A 14,638-nucleotide genomic window follows, 5' to 3' on the forward strand; every position below is an offset into this window, starting at 1 on the left:
CAAATATAAGAGTACTAACAAATAGTTTCTGAATTCTGGAGGGTAGGGAAAAAGATAAAAGACTTCTACCTTTTCTTGGCAAAAGTGTGCTCTACCAAATTGCTATAAGGTATAAAGAGATGAAGAAACATTTTCCAACTCTGGGAGATAAAACATTTAACAAAAACAGTAAGCCATTAAACGTATGCTCATTCATGAATAAATTCTTGATGGGTTTAGATGGTTAGGGAGCTCAAATGCCATCAGTTTCTTCAGTTATAGCGTTCATGCAGAACGAATTTAAAGATGTCAGAAATGCAAAAACCAGCTGTAGTCTGCTCAGTGACTTAATCTCCTTGCAGAAATAATTCTGGCCAAGAGCTGGTTGTCAGTGTTTTCAGAAAAGAAGGAAAATAATAATAGAGTGTGCCCTGCAAGTAGCGATTCGAAAGGAAGTTGGACTACTTCTGAAGTACGCAACATTTTAGCAAAATAAGCACAGTTACAACGGAGAGCCTGTTGAGATTCCAGGCATGTTCTGTCCCAGGAACTCATCAGTAGCTTCCATGTAAATGAGGCTTAATCTCAATCATTATATAACAATGTTTTGTGTATGATTTAACACAGAGTAAACCAAATCTGTTTAATGTCTTTCTTTTACAAGGTAATAGACACACACGTTTACTGGAAATGTAATTCAATTGCTAGAATTCTTGCCCAGCATGCATAAAGCTCTAGGTTCATCCCCAACCCCTCATATGCCTCGCATGGTAGCACATACCTAGAATCTTATTGCCCAGGTGGATATAGAAGAATCAAACGTGTTTTAGGTCATCCTTAGCTACATAGCAGGTTCAAGGTCAGCATACCCCATTGAAAGACAAAGAGAGGAAGAGATGAGCAGACTTTGGACTTTGCAGGGGCCCAACTAGAAAATCCCAAATTTAATCTGAGGTTCAATAGTCTGAAAGTGATATTGAACCATGCCTGTTAGCTCACAAGTTTGAGGCCAGCCTAGGCTGCATAATGGTCCAGGCCAACCTGAGCTACAGAGAAAGACAATCTTAGTTAAGGTTTTTATTGCCATGAAGAGATACCACAATCATGGCGGGGATCATGGGAACAGGCAGGTAGACATGGTAATATAGAAGTTGAGGTTCTACAACTAGATCCGCAGGCAGCACAGAGAAAGCAAAACTCTGGCAAAACTCTGGGTCCAGTTAGGGCTTTTGAAACCTCAAAGCCCACCCTCAGTGGCATACAAAGCCATACCTACTCCAACAAGGCCACACCTTCTAATCCTTCAAGTAGTGCCATTCCCTGATGACCAAGTGTTCAAATACATGAGACTATGGGTCATTCTTATTCAAACCAACACAGACTCTCTGTCTTAAAAAAAAACAGAAGGGCTGGATTCACTAGGTTACATCTGTAATTCTAGCACTTGAGAAGCACTTGAGAAGGAGAGGCAGGAGGATCAGGAGCTCAAGGATATCATCAGCTAGGCAGGAGTTCCAGGCCAGCCTGTCTCGGCATAAATAAATAAGTTTAAAAAATAAATAAAGCAAAACCCGAGTTTAAACAGTTTGTCAAAAATGTCAATTGGTGGAGCCAGGTATGGTGGCTTAAACCCATAATCCCAGCGCTTGGGAGGCTCCTTTGCCTGCTTGCTGTGTGAGACTGAGTAACTGCTAGATCCTTGGACTTCCATTCACAGCTGCGACTGAACAATTGTTGGGAATTGGGCTGCTGACTGTAAGTCATCAATAAATTCCTTTACTATCTAGAGACTATCCATAAGTTCTGTGACTCTAGAGAACCCTGACTAATACAGAAGTTGGTTGGATACAGAATACAGTTGTCTGGAAGTCAGTCTTCCACTAGCAGCCTTTGGATGAAGACATGGAACTCTCAGCTCCTCCTGCGCCATGCCTGCCTGGATACTGCCATGCTCCCACCTTGATGATAATGGACTGAACCTCTGAACCTGTAAGCCAGCCCCAATTAAATGTTTTTTTAATAAGACTTGCTTTGGTCATGGTGCCTGTTCACAGCAGCAAAACCCTAACTAAGACAGAAGTTGGCATACAGAAGGAAGCAGAAGGATCATGAGTTTGAAGCCAGCCCAGACTACAGACAAGAGACCTTGTCTCCAACAACAAAAGACAGGGGCTGGAGAGGTAGCTCTGCATTTAAACCGTGTTCTTGCAGAGAGCCCAGGTTCAATTCTTAGCATCCACATGACAACTCCCAAGCAACTGCTAACTTTGGTTTAGGAGAATCTGATAGCTTCTTTTATCCTCCATGGGCACTAGGCATGCAAGCTTTGCATAGACACATGTGCAGGCAAACCACTCATACACACAAAATATTTTTTAAAGGTTAAAAACATTTAATTGGACCTTACTTGTCTATTTAATCAAAATAGCAATAAAATATTTTAGAGCTGAGCTGATAACTCAGTTGGTAGAGTGCTTGTGTAGGGCTCATGAAGCTATCATGAACTTAGCACTGCATAAACTGGTTATGGTGGTGCACACCGGTAATCCTAGCACTTGGGAGGCAGAGGCAGGAGGAACAGTTTTAAGTCATCTTTAGCTGTATAGTCAGTTTGAAGACAGTTTGGGATATATGAGACCCTGTCTCAAGAATAAATTTGTAGCTATTTTCTTATCTCTTTCTTTAAAAAATTCAACAATAAACAGAATGCAGTCCTCACCTCAAAAGGAATAGGTGATACTTTCTTCTGAGGCAAATATGAGTGACCTAGGAACATGGATTCATGCTGCCTTCGAGAAAATATTCTACTCCAAAATCAATGAATTTTCCAAATACAGGAATGTGGTGGGGGTGGAGGTAGGGGTAGGAGTAGGGTTCCCAGAAAAGCCTGAAGACACTGCTATGGAATTTTAGGTGATCTTTGATACCTTCTTCTTTTCTTTTTTAAATTATTTTGAGGAAGGTCCTCATTATGTACTCCATACTGTCCTGAAGTCCACTTCCAACCCACAACATCATCCCATTTTAGTCTTCTTTGTGCTGGGACCATAGACATGCAATGAATGCCTCTCTGTTAACATTTCTTTCTTTTTTTCTGTCAACATTTCTAGTTTTGGGAATAGTGGAAGTCAGTAGTCTGCTAAAAAAATGCATTCCAACAGGTTTGATTTTGGTTTTATGTTTTTTTTTAAAAAGAGGTTTTGTTATTGTTTTGAGTTTTTGTTGTTTCTTGTTTTTGTCAGAGTGGTAAACAATGAATGACTATTATGGGGACAAAAGATAGCCCAGGATAATTTGGCTCTGGATCTGCAACATTCTAGTTCTCCACCATCACGAAGCTCCAAGCAGTAAACCCTGAGAATTGTTAGTGCTGGTGTCACACTTTGGGTAGACCTTTAGTTTACACTTCCCAATAAACTTTATTAGTATGAGAAGTAACTAGATTGGGCCTGGGGCAAGGCATTCTTGCTATGCATGCCTGAGGACCCCAGTTCAGATCTCTAGAGCCCCCAGACAAGCATTCCTAAGTAGGGCATGTCTGCAAAGCTCCCAATGCCCCCTACTGGAAGATGGGAAGCTCCAGGCAGGCTATATGGAGTGTGCGAAAGTAAAGAGACCTTGTCTGAAGGAGGAACAGCAGTTGTCCTCTACCATGTGTTTGTGTGTGTGTGTGTGTGTGTGTGTGTCTACACCCCCACACAAGAACTTACACATACATACACTCACAGTACATATTACAGACTATTAATACTAAAATTTTATAATGCTGATTTTAATAAAACACTATAAAACTACATCTAACTATTGATACTAAAATAAATCCTTTTTATAATGTTGAGTTTAATAAAACTACATCCAATTTCAGCCATCTTGGGCCACACAACATATTTCCACAATTCTTTTAAAATTATCCTCAGTTTTTCTTTTTTCTTGTTAATGAAATACATCTTTATAACTTTTGTTTTTGCTTTTCAAGATAGGGTTTCTCTGTGTAGCCCTGACTGTCCTGAACTCATTCTGAACTCCAGGCTAGCCTCAAACTCACAGAGATCTGCCTGCCCAGCTTCGGAGTGCTGGAATTAAAGGTGTGTGCCAACACAGCCTGGCTATATACCTTTCTTTATAAAACAGCTTACTTCTCTTGCACAGAGCTATATCTTTTATAATTTTCAGTAGTTTAATTACATGTTAATTGTTCAAGGCCAGCCTGGTCTACAGAGTGAGTTCCAGGACAGCAAGGGCTACACAGAGAAACCCTGTCTCAAAAAACCAAAAAAAATTACATGTTAATTATAATTTTTGCCACTACATAACTTTAAATCCTAATGAAAACTAGGAAACGGTAGGAATTGCCTTTTATCTGTATTTTCTAGTTCATAACTTCTAGAAATGATTTTTCATATTCATGAACATGCTTACATGTTTAGTTTCACTGTACTGTATAAACAAACATGCCAGGGCCTGGAGAGACTATTCAATGGTTAAGAGCACTGGTTGCTCTTCCAGAAGATCCAGGTTCAATTCCCAGCGCCCACATGGTGGCTCACAACCAGTCCTATCTCCAGTTCCAGGGAATTAGATACCCTCACACAGACATGCATGCCGACAAAACACCAATGCATATAAAAACTTAAAATATACAGAGGAGAAAGGGAGGGGGAATGCACCTTCAAGGGGGACTGATATTGGGATGTGAAGTGAATAAATAAATAAAATTTAAAAATAAATAAATAAATAGGACACACACACACACACACACACCCAAAGCCTTTAATCCTGGGTACTTGAGAGGCAGTGGTAGGCAGATCTTTGGGTCTGAGACCAGCCTGGTCTACAGAGTGAGTTCCAGGATAGTCAAGGCTATACAGAGGAACCTTGTCTTTACCCCCTCAACCCCCAAAATTATAATTTCAACAATAAAATAAAATAAAAAGATAAACATCCCAAAGTATATAAACTAAAACTCAAGCTTACTATTTTAGCATTATAGTTTACCTATACATTTAAACCTTTTACCACATAATTTTTCTTTTAAGTTTTCTAACTCAAATTATCAAAAGATTTTTGAAACTGTGTTCAAGTAGATATGGACTGTAAAACACAAATATTATTTAAATATTCATCTATAAATATGCCATTTCTGTCTCATTTAGTTTTATTATAATTTTAGACAAGGTCTCCAGGCTGGCCCTCAGTCACACTATGTAGCTGAAGATGACCTTGAGTGTCTGATCTACCAGGCTCTACCACCCAAGCACAGAGGTTACAGGCGCACACCACCACCACCCACTGTTTATGAGATAGGAGGGATGGAAATCAGACCTTCATGCATGCTAGGCAAGCACTTTACCACGTGAACTACAACCCCAGCTCCTCAGTTTTCTTAGTTATGCTTGAATTGTTTGTGAATTTTATGAGACATTGAAAAAAACTATCATTATGTTTTACTTGTTTGGTTTGGTTGTTGCTGGCAAGTCAGACAAGTATGGAAAACATCATAGAAACAAAGAAAGTAATTTCTTTTCTTTTCTTTTCTTTTTTTTTTCGTTTTCTGAGACAGGGTTTCTCTGTATAGCCCTGGCTATCCTGGAACTCACTCTGTAGACCAGGCTGGCCTCGAACTCAGAAATCCACCTGCCTCTGCCTCCCGAGTGCTGGGATTAAAGGCATGCACCACCACGCCCGGCCTAATTTCTTTTCAATAATATTTTATTTACCAAAGAAAATAACTTAACAATGGCCCCTAGTGTATGGGAACTACAATGTTAAACTTGCTTCTTCTCTTCTGTCCTCCTTTTTATCTGAGAATTTTCTCCCTGAAGTTTGTGTTTTCAGAAGATGAGTATCATGTTCTGGAGAAGTACTTGAAGAAAATATGTCTCAAAGGCTCTAAAAAAATTTGTAAGATTTTTCCAAGAAAGAATCTAAGGTACATCCCATCTTAGAATGGCTAAGAAGGCAACGTGACATCATCAGGATTCTCTCCAGTGTGTTACATAGATGATCATAGGATAAGGTTCAACTTTGAAAATAGAAGTTGAACTTCTTCCTTGATGTTTGATCTCTGCTTTTCCATCCCTTGACTACAAAGCAGAGAAGCTAGGGGCTTGAAGTGGAATATGATCAGAGATTCACGAGAAGTTGGTAGAAAAGCAAAGATGGTGAAGAACAGAAGAGGAGCAGCAGTGCATTGGAAGAACGGGTTGGAGTGGAGCAGATATGGGGAAGAACTGAAGCTTACCAAAAGGCTAGCGAAGTTCCACATTATCCAAAAGGGAAGAAGTCAGACACAGAGAGTATGCCAGTCAGTTTATTCATTATGAATACAATTCAAACTACTACACCATGGCCACACACGAAAGTCTCAGAGTGGGCAAGGAAGATCCAGCCCTGCTTGAGCCCAGTAGTTCTCTCTCAAACAGCCTACAATCAGACTTGGTGGCCCTTGCTGATAAATATTCTAAGCACTTGAGAGACCAAGGTTAGGACTGAGGATTGTGAACCTGCCCTAGGCTACAAAGTGAGTTCCTAACCATTGTGTGCTAGAGATAAGAGCATATCTTAAAAAGCCCACCAAACAAACGTCAAGACTCTCTTACCTTTTCTTTGCTGGCTTTTGGTTGCTTGTCCCAGAATCTCATCAGCAGGCCTTGAGGTACATCACAGGTGTTGGATGCCAGAGACTGTAGAGGTAAAAAAGGGTGATATGTCAAATCACTTAGCAGGGTTACAATGGACACTCCTGGAACTAGAGATGGGTAGCACCTCATGGACATGTCGCCTGAAAGTGTCCCAAGTCATCTCATCTTGGAAGAGGCAGGTAGGGCTATGGATGCAGCTCCAAGCTCCACCCTGAGCACTGCAAATAAATAAATAAATAAATAAATAAATAAATAAATAAATAAAATGACTAAAAGAAAGAGAGGGAGGGGAGGAGAGAAAGATTAACAAAGGTGTAACAAGTCAATTTCACCAGTGTTGTATTTGTTTATGTATTTAAGCTTGAGACAAGAACTCACTCTGTACCCCTGCCTGGCCTGAAACTCATTCTGTAGACTAGGTTAGCCTCAAATTCACCCTGCCTCTGCTTCCCAAGTACTAGAATTAAAGGCAGGCACTACCACACTCAGCTCATTGAAGTTTTATGTAACACAAGAGCCTTCAAAGCTGAAGATCCAACTTAAAAAAATCATTATTTAGCGTGTCTGTGTCAGATCACCTAGAGCAGGAGTTACAGACAGTTGTGAGTTGTCGTGCAGATGCTGAGAAATAAACCTGGGTCTTCTGGAAGAACGGCCAGTGCCCTTAACCACTGAGCCATCTCTTACTTCTTACTCCAGAATACAGAGCAGAACCCGTGTAGTTTTAACACTCAGCAGGACCCTTGAGAATGAAGGTTCTTAAAGAAGAGGGGAGAAAAGAAGGAATGACCTTTCTGGGTTTATTGGCTTGCTTTGGGATGGGAGGGCTTCAGTTTCTATAACTGGTTTCTACAGTTCCTTTCTGGGGCAGAAAGAGAAGTGGGGTGAAAAAGGGAAGGTCAAAATCACGGGCATATTTCACCCCTGAGGCTGCTTCGTATGCCTTCCATTTAGTTCAAAGTATTCAGAACACCAAAGAGTCATAATTTGGTGTACAATTTTCTGAGCCCCAAAGGGTGTCAGGTAATGTAATAAAAATGTCGGTCAGATGGAAAAGCAATTAAGTTGGGAGGTAAGACCAACACATAATCCATTTGAAATGCATCAGCATTAATGAACACCACCAGATAAAATAATGAGCTAACAGAATCGGATCCGTGGTTATAGAGTTTGATGCTGAAGTAGTTGAAGGGAGGATAGATGGGTCTTGGATAGATTTTCAAGACAGGAATAAAGGAAAATAACAGAGATGATGATAGGAGCCTGACTTGAGATGGAGGGAGGGAAGGCTTAGAGCAAAGTTAGCATTAGATGGGATTGGTACCCATTATGTGTTTCAGATGAGGAACTGTCCTCAGGAATTTAATATTGACAAACACCTCCATTCAGTGCAGCTTGCTGCCTCTCAGCCCTGAGTGCCTGAGAACTAACTGGGGAGTGCTTTGTATATTTTAAAAATAGTGTTTTGGTTATACCATAAAAGAGTGTGCTTAGCAGCATTGAACCATACATCTAACAACGGTTAAGTTGTGTGTGGTACTTCATGCCTGTAATCCTAGCATATAGGAGGCTAAGGAAGGAGGATAGCATGGAGTTTGAGGTCAGCCTTGGCTATAGCATGAGTTTCAGGCCATGCTGAGGTACAGTGTGATACCTTGTCTCAAAAAGAAAGAAAGAAAGAAAAAAGGAAAGGAGAAAAAAGGTTAATATTTTGCTATGTAATATCTTTCACAGTTAAAAATGAGGATTTAGTGGTTTTATACTGGCTGTTCTAAGAATGGCAATCGTGTCTTTGTTTTAATGAGTTATTTTGTAGCCCCTCCTTTGTTTTAGAATGTTATATGACCTCCTATGACTTCCTTGCTATGACTATGATTGTCTTGTCATACCTACCTTGCAAACATGTCTTTGTTTCAAGAGGCCATTAGGACTAACTTGTTTGTTCTGCTCCTGTAACCCTGCCTATTTTGCCTAACCTGGCTTGGAAACTCTCTACTTCTAGCTATAAAAGTCTTGTCTTCCTCACATCCAGGCTGACTTCTCAAATCCCACCTTAGGAGGAAGCAGTCTGTGTACACAAATAAAAAACACTTGCCTCAATGAAAAAAAATGAGGATTTAGGGGCCTAGAGTAGTTAAGAGCATGTGCTTTGCAGTCACAGCAACCAGAATTCAGATCCCAGCTCCCATGTGACAAGCCAGGAATCCTCACAAATGTCTATAACCCCACCTCTGAGGGGTCTAAGACAAGAAAGAGCACTGTTGGAACTTGCTAGTATCAAACCAAGCCAAGAGGCCTGTGCACATAGACACACATACACCTATGCACACATGCACATACACTCACACACGATACACTTACAACTATGGACAAATGCATACACTCACACAGATGGACATACATACACCTATGCACACATGCCCATACACTCATACACACACAGACACACACACAGACACACACACAGACACACACAGATACACAGACACACACACACACAGAGAGAGAGAGAGATGCAGAAATTAATCTTTTAAAACAAAATTTAAAACAATGGTCTTTGTCTTATCTGTCAAATTAGTATTTAAGAAAATATCACTAAATTTCCCAGACTAGTCTCCATCTCCTGGGTGCCTGGCCACGTCTGGGTGCCTTGGCTAAGTTGGTACTGTTCCTGATAGTCTGCACTGTAAGTCCTACAGTGTGCTGTCTGTGAAGAAATAAGTTCCTACACCTGGCCAATGCCAGCTCACTGGTCAATGCTATGGAATAGTCCTTGGGGAAATGAAGTGTGTGGTATCTTCTCCAACTCCTTTGCTGAGTATGCCTCCTCCACTAGTAAGTGTGCTTAAAATCCTGTTCACTAGATATCTACTGCCAGGATGGGTGCCAACATGTGGATCATACTTTCTGAGAGCATCCACCTACTGATTGATTCTACCTTGGACTGTAGCAGGAGGCAGCAGGTACCACATTACCAGTCACCAGGACACAAATGTGCATGAAGAACTAGAGAGACATTTTGGGAATGGGGTCTCAGAGTCCCACAAAATCTGGAAATAAATAACAAGCTCGAGTAAACTTTCTTCTTTGTGATGGTTTAAATGACCCCCATAGGCTCATAGGGAGTGGCACTATTAGGAGGTGTACCCTTGTTGGAAGAAGTACATCACTGGGGGCAGGCTTTGAGGTTTCAAAAGCCCAGTGTCACTATTTTTTCCTGCTGCTCACTGATCCAAATGTAGAATTCTAGTTCCTTCTCCAGCACCATGTCTGCCTGCATGCCACCATGCTTCCTGCCATGATGATAATGGACTAAACCTCTGAACTGTAAGGCAGCCCCAATTAAATGTTTTTCTGATAAAAGTCCTGGTGCTTCTTCACAGAAATACAAACCCTAACTAAGACATCATCCTTCTCAGTTCCCCAAGTCCTTAGATGCTCTAGGGCCACATTAAGGCCACTTTCTGCCCAGAGAGACCCCCTGGAAGGCATTGCTTGCCATGAATTGGATTCTCTGCTTCTACTTCACCAGAAAGGAGTAAGGGTTATAGCTCCACTTCAAATGCACATGCTGAGTGACAACAGGCATTTGAATCTCTGTCTTAGTAAAAACCATTAAAAAATTTTATTTGTAATGTGCACATGCACTTTCAAATGTGTGCCACAGTGCATGTGTGAAGGTGAAAGGACAACCTTTGACAGCCTCTAGAAGTCAGTTCTGTCCCATCCATATTAAGTGGCAGCTCTTACATCACATCCTCTAGGTTCTGCTTCGGGATTTGTCTCATCAGCTTGTCTCTCTTAGTCTGGTTTTGTTTTAGTTTTTGGGCTGTCTTCTGCCAGGTGACATCAGGTTTTTTTCTCTGCTGGCCTGGGAAGTTTTAAGCAAGTCCCCACCCCAGGCTCTTGGAGGGTTGCTGCTTCTCAGGCCCTCTGTGTTGTGTAGTGCTGCACAAGCGGCTGACCTTTTGTACGGGGCACCATTCTTGGTAGCCTCCGTGTGTCCTATTCCTGTCATTGGCGCCAAGCCCAGGGTTTCCTTCAGCAGAGGGCTTTCCCTGTTCTAGTGCACAAGGCTAATGTCACTCATTTCTATTTATTGCTGTCCTCTAGGAAGTCTTCTCATATCTGCAATCCAGCCACACCATGGGGAGTTTAAGCTTCCTCTTCAGCAACAGAAGATAGACTGTCTAGGCAGGCTGTGGACCCTCTCTGAGCCTCTGGAAAGCAAACTGTCTGGGAGCAAACATATGGCAGGAGGTTTCATAACTTAGGAGAAGGGATTGGTGTGCACTCTGCTCCTTTTCTTTCACTTGAACATCTTTTTGTAATGTTATGAGTCCTAAACATTAGAGACTAAAGGCCTGTGATAATTCTCTCTGATTTTGAGAATACCCCCAGGTAAGTACACAGTGAACACAAAATAGTAGCCATGTGCCAGCATTTTCTAGGCCTGGGATTATGTAAAGGAAGAGATTAAACAAATACATGAGGCCACTTTTAAGCTGGATCTTGAAAAAGGAATAGAAGTGGTTTCTCCAGTGGAGAAAAGGATGCAGTTCTAACCTCCCTGTCATCACTACAAGCCTGTCAGCCAGATGAAAGGGGTACAGAATGCTCCAAGGGAAGGGAACTCCTAGTGACCCACGTGAAGGGGCTATCTTTGAAGGGTGCAGTAGGAAACCTCACAAACTCTCCTGAGCTCAGAGATCCTGGAAATGAGTTAATTGGTTACACTGGGACTGTTTCCTCCAGGCTAGACATGATGGTTGCCATCATCAATTAGAGTATCTCATAGCGAGTAGGGAGGCATATGAGGCTGCACCCCTTCTCAAGGATACAGAAGCTTGTTAACAATGGCTGCATAGAGGAAGATACTTCCATGGCACAGCTGCATGACAGTCACCCATGCTCCTGTAAGTAAAGTTGGATAAATGAATTGGTCCAATGACCACCACAAAAACACCTACTTTCTTCCAGTGTCTATTCTTGTAGTGGTATTAAACTCACTGAATATATTGAATCTCTATTTCGTAGATGCAGTGAGATTCCAAGAAGCTATGTAACTTGTTATAGTTGTCTCCCTAGTAAGGAGCTAAACTGGTATTGAAACCCAGGACTTGCTTCCAGAGCACACCTCCTCCTGGTTCCAGAGCTTTGACTTCTGCCATCTCTACATTCCCTATGGCCTATAACCACTGTAGTTTCTCCTGGATTGCATATGCATATTAAAGCTTTTATGTATAAGTAAAGAAAGCAAATTTGAACAAGTTTTAGCAAGAAGGGAATTCAAAAAGATGGGGGCTTCACAAAATCCAGGGATAACACAAATGGGCCTTAGGAACAAATGAAGCAGGTATTTCAATATACCTGGGATTTTTCACTTCTCCTTCTTTAAATCTATCCCAAATTCTCTGGGAAAGAACATGAAAGGTAGTCTCTTACAGCCAAAATAATGAAGTAGAGAGGGTGGTAGGAAAGGACTGCACAGAGACAATCCAATAGGTAATTGTTCTATAAACATGTATGCAATTCCATCGTATATACAATAAGAAGCATGCCTACTCAAACAAAACCCATGGATAGCTGCAAATCATAAGCAACTCTACTAATCCATATATAATGGCATCACATGGACACATCCTTTCTTCCTCTAGTTCAGTTTCAATAAAATGTGGCTCCTTGTAATCTAGAAATCTGATAAATGTGCCTTCCACCAACAGATTAATATATAACAGTCTACAAATAAACACCATCAAAGTTCCCTTTTAGGGAAGTAGAAGTCGCACATTGATCCATCACTACATCTGAGGATGTATCTACCCTTTTCACCTGGATGGGTATAATGGAAAAAAACTCATGGGAGTCCCTTTCTTATTATTTCCTTGCTTAACCAGTTTGTATTTAGGTCAGGGTTATGCTCAAAGTGAGGTTCTTAGATTTGAAAATGTGTTTAAATCTCTCAGATGGCTAGAGGGGTCTGAAAAAATGTACCACTACACTTCTTTCATACCCCTGCATTAGGAGATTTGACCTATTTAACAAGGCTGTGAGCAATCGAAGGTCAAATCACCAGGAGAATGCAGTGTGCCGTTCAGGAGAAATGGGGTTATCAAAATAATTCAGTTCATTTGTACCCCATAACTGATTCACTGTAGAACATTAACTAAAGGAAACTTATACTTGTTAATCCTTCTGTTCCTTGGAGACATGTGTATCTTTCCTCCAGTTCAGGATGTCTTTCTGAAGGACCTGTGAGACATTCCTTGGAAACCTAATTGCCAGGAACAATAGGGCCTCTGTCTCTCTGTCTCTGTGTTGATAGGATAGAAATCTAATTGTCAGCCAGTGTGCACATTTGGCCTAATCACATTTATATTGATCAGTCCTCTGTAATTTTTTTTTACTACCTTGATGCTATTCTGCCCCCATCCTGTTTCCTCTCATATTTCCCCATTCTCCCACTCATGTCTGTGCAAGAAAGAACAAAGCTCATCTCTTTCCCTTACCATCAGTAGTTTGCACACTGTTTATAGTACTTCAACATTTTTCTGGCTTCATCTTCAACACTACTAAAATCATGGATTTCTGGTGGTACACTCAGTGTTTCCAATGTTGAAAATACAGGGTGAGGCTTGAAATGATCCTGTTCAGAACAGGTACTGTGATGTGCTGCTCCAGAGTTGCTACTCTGGGTGGTCCATTACAATCATGATTCGCTAGACATGATTTTCTACTGATGAAAATTTTCTAAGTCTTCAATTGAAGGCCTATTGGTTTCATGTTGGGAGATGTCCCAGTAGCAAGTATTAATAACAGGTAGTAAAATTCTTGTTGTTGGTCTCCTTTCTCTTCCTTTTTTTCCGGTGCTGGGGATCGGACTCCTTGTCCTGCACATACAAAGCAAGTGATTTACTACTGTTGCAGCTTCTTTTTCTTAGCACTCTCTAAGTATTTGGCTCATTCTCTCTGTCATTCTGTTCAAGATCCTCTCGATCAGAGATCCAGTAGGAGATAGTAAGCTGAGCTGAGCTTACTACTGTGAAACCTTCCCCACCTCCGTCCTGATCCGCCTTGGGGATGGATGTTCACTTGCTTCTTAACATCTAGTTGGATTCAGTTATGGGAAATCAGCACTTCTGGCAAAGTTGATGCCATGAGGAGTTACTACTCCTTATACATGTGTGAATAATTTGCTGGTGCCAGTTTCTTAATCAGTGAAATCCTTGAAGTGGGTCTGACATTTTTGCTGCAAGTCAGCAGGACCAAGGGATTTGTGCCTGCAGCAATCAAAGCTCAGTTTGTTTTTGTTTGTTTGTGGTCCTGAGGAATAGAAGCTGGGGAAGGATTCTACCACTGAACTCCACACCCAGCTCCAGGGCTTTTCTTTTGAGTTCCAGGAACTGTAATTAACTGGTTCACTGCCATATCTTACAAAAAGTGTCAACTCCCTTCCCATCAATGGATGCTAGAAGATTCCACCTGTATCAGTTCCGTGTATTTTGGGCTTGTAATTTGCCACACCTCATTTCTGACTGTTTATTCTCTTTGTAACCAAATGTAATGAGCTCACATCTTGGTGAATGCAAAAGGTTAAAACAAGCACAGCCAAGACATGAAAGAGTGGAGAAAGATCTATTACTTAAAGCAGTTAAGGGATCCCTGAGTGTCTCAATCAGCATGGCTTTGGGATTGCCTTGACCAGGGCAATGGAGAATGGAGAAATGACAGATAGATGTACCAAGAAGCTGGGATTGGATAAGCCTTGCACAGTCCCAAGTATGCTGTTTATAAGACCATATTTAAGAGGGTAAGATACAAATTTTAGATATACTTAGCTGAAGTTCACAGGCTGTTACCATTAAAACGGGGAAGAAGAGTACATCTGTGAAATCTCGCTTGTATCATAGCTGAAAATAATGGAAAGGACATTTTGTAAGTGTGCACAGGTACACTTGTGTGTCTTGGTGTGCTCATATGTATGCCCATGAAAGCCAGGGGACAAAATTTGCATATCA

General features: G+C 41.2%; 1 long non-coding RNA gene across 1 annotated transcript in view; it reads right to left on the minus strand.

Moving 5' to 3' along the window:
* Positions 1–14,528, minus strand: part of A230072E10Rik (RIKEN cDNA A230072E10 gene) — a 28,545-nt gene extending 14,017 nt beyond the window's left edge. The window contains exons 1-2 of the long non-coding RNA NR_015600.3: positions 13,130–14,528; positions 6,579–6,662 (exon numbers count right to left, since the gene is read on the minus strand). This is a non-coding gene — a long non-coding RNA (RIKEN cDNA A230072E10 gene). The remainder of the gene's footprint in view (positions 1–6,578; positions 6,663–13,129) is intronic.
* Positions 14,529–14,638: the final 110 nt, after the last annotated feature.

This window comes from Mus musculus, chromosome X (assembly GCF_000001635.26).
Source record: "Mus musculus strain C57BL/6J chromosome X, GRCm38.p6 C57BL/6J".
Taxonomy (NCBI): Eukaryota; Metazoa; Chordata; class Mammalia; order Rodentia; family Muridae; genus Mus; species Mus musculus.